This window comes from Aplysia californica, unplaced genomic scaffold (genome assembly GCF_000002075.1).
Source record: "Aplysia californica isolate F4 #8 unplaced genomic scaffold, AplCal3.0 scaffold00695, whole genome shotgun sequence".
Classification (NCBI taxonomy): domain Eukaryota; kingdom Metazoa; phylum Mollusca; class Gastropoda; order Aplysiida; family Aplysiidae; genus Aplysia; species Aplysia californica.
In genome coordinates this window covers 33,470-36,093 of record NW_004797965.1, presented here as the reverse complement: position 1 = coordinate 36,093, position 2,624 = coordinate 33,470, and the positions used below count along the sequence as shown (strand labels likewise).

General features: G+C 63.2%; 1 non-coding gene across 1 annotated transcript in view; it reads left to right on the top strand.

The window, feature by feature from the left end:
• Nucleotides 1-2,196: 2,196 nt before the first annotated feature.
• The window catches only part of LOC118478581, a 1,847-nt gene continuing 1,419 nt past the window's right edge, over nt 2,197-2,624 (top strand). The window contains exon 1 of the ribosomal RNA XR_004859151.1: nt 2,197-2,624. This exon is cut by the window's right edge and continues 1,419 nt beyond it. This is a non-coding gene — a ribosomal RNA (small subunit ribosomal RNA).

Here is a 2,624-nt window from a genome sequence, read left to right as displayed (position 1 = left end):
ACGGACCCCGGTGCACCCCGCGGTCCCCTCCGCGTTCTTGTGGGGAGGAGCCCGATCTCCCGATAGAAATGACAATTTTGTCGACTGCGGCGCTCGCTCGCTCCCGGCGAGGCCTCTCTATCCCGGGGGGAGGCCGATTTCTGGGTAAATTTGGCGAAATTCCAGTGACGGTCGCGTTTCGGTGGGCGGCCCCCGGGCCCCTGGTGGGCGCTGTGCGAGTGTCCCAGGGTGTCCCCCGTGTGCTCCCGGTGCCCGTGAGCCGGCGGGGTCCCGGCAGCGACGACTGCGGGTGCGGGGAACAGCCTAGGCCCAGGCACCTCTGGCAACGGACCCCCACCTCTGGCAACGGACCCCTGCGCCCACACACCTCTGCCAACGGACCCCTACCTCTACCAACGGACCCCAGTGCACGGGCAGGGGTCGGGGCACTGCAGCGGGGCACTACGGGCACTCCCGGCGGCCGGGGCAAACTGCGATCCCCTGTCCGTTTTTACTCGGGAGGAGCCCGATTTCCCGATAGAAATGACAATTTTGTCGACTGCGGCGCTCGCTCCCGGCGAGACCTCTATATCCCGGCCGGAGGCCGATTTCTGGGTAAATTTGCCGAAATTCCAGTGACGGTCGCGTTTCGGTGGGCGGCCCCCGGGCCCTCGGTGGGCGCTGTGCGTGTGTCCCAGGGTGTCCCCCGTGTGCTCCCGGTGCCCGTGAGCCGGCGGGGGCCCGGCAGCGACGACTGTGGGTGCGGGGAACAGCCTAGGCCCAGGCACCTCTGACAACGGACCCCCACCTCTGGCAACGGACCCCCACCTCCGCCAACGGACCCCTGCGCCCACACACCTCTGCCAACGGACCCCTACCTCTGCCAACGGACCCCAGTGCACAGGTAAGTGTCGGGGCACTGTAGCGGGGCACTACGGGCACTCCCGGCGGCCGGGGCAAACTGCGATCCCCTGTCCGTTTTTACTCGGGAGGAGCCCGATTTCCCGATAGAAATGACAATTTTGTCCACTGCGGCGCTCGCTCCCGGCGAGTCCTCTATATCCCGGCCGGAGGCCGATTTCTGGGTAAATTTGCCGAAATTCCAGTGACGGTCGCGTTTCGGTGGGCGGCCCCCGGGCCCTCGGTGGGCGCTGTGCGTGTGTCCCAGGGTGTCCCCCGTGTGCTCCAGGTGCCCGTGAGCCGGCGGGGGCCCGGCAGCGACGACTGCGGGTGCGGGGAACAGCCTAGGCCCAGGCACCTCTGGCAACGGACCCCCACCTCCGGCAACGGACCCCCCTCGGCTGGGGCATCGGGGGCGGCTGACAGCCCCGGTGAGGTTGCCGCCCACCAATGCTGGTGGGATATCGTTTGTGGGTAGGGGGGTGCACGCGGTGAGGGGGGCAGGGGGCGGCCCCTCTTGTCGTGTGGGGTGGCTACCGGGGGGGAGGAGGGGGTTGCGCGCGGAGGGCCGGAATTTTGTCTGTTACGTAACATGGTGCTTATGGGACAGTGCAGCCGGCAGTCTACATAAAACGCGCCGACACGTATATATGTGGGGGAGTAGGTTCGTGCTGGAACAGGCCACTAGTCGGACTTCATCGACAGGGTTCGTCCCGGGTGAGGCGAGACTTTAACAGCCTGGTGGCGCAACCTATGATCCCACCGGCGGATGGGGAACTCGGATCGGGCTCGAGCGGACACCGCTTTGGGTTCTCATGGACTGGGTTTTGTCCCGTGTGGGGCCGACCTTTAGCAACGAGTGCGATGGCCCTTTCTGTCTGGACCTGCATCCGCCGAACTCCTGGCATCGACTGGCTCCTGAGGCCGTGTGTGGTTTCGTTGTTCCGACTTGACCTCCCGGCAGTAGTCTGGCAGCATCTGCATGGTGATAACTCTCGCCCCGTAGAGGATGGACGCTGAGTAGTACGTTGTCCGAAGCGCGCCGCGCGAGTCGCGAGCTGACGTATGGAGAGCATCCTTCCCGGTAAGGTCGCTCGACTTGGTCTCGTAGAGGCCCCGCTCTCTCGAATGAGCCGGCGGTCCGCAAGAAGAAACTTGGTACGGTGTTCGCCGGTGCCGCTCGCCGTCGGGCGGGCGTCACCGGCGACGCGCGAAACTTGGTAAAGATGCACACGGCGGGCGCCGGAGATCCGCCTCGTTCGGAGGCGCTGACTCCCCGGGCCCCGGTGCGGTACCACGAAAGGGAAAAACGAAAGCTATCTGGTTGATCCTGCCAGTAGTCATATGCTTGTCTCAAAGATTAAGCCATGCATGTCTAAGTTCACACTGTTTCACGGTGAAACCGCGAATGGCTCATTAAATCAGTCGAGGTTCCTTAGATGACACGATCCTACTTGGATAACTGTGGCAATTCTAGAGCTAATACATGCTTCGCAAGCTCCGACCCTCGTGGAAAGAGCGCTTTTATTAGTTCAAAACCAATCGTCGTTTCGCCGTTTCGGCGGCGGGCGGCGTCCCAATTGGTGACTCTGGATAACTTTGTGCTGATCGCATGGCCTTTTGTGCCGGCGACGCATCTTTCAAATGTCTGCCCTATCAAATGTCGATGGTACGTGATATGCCTACCATGTTTGTAACGGGTAACGGGGAATCAGGGTTCGATTCCGGAGAGGGAGCATGAGAAA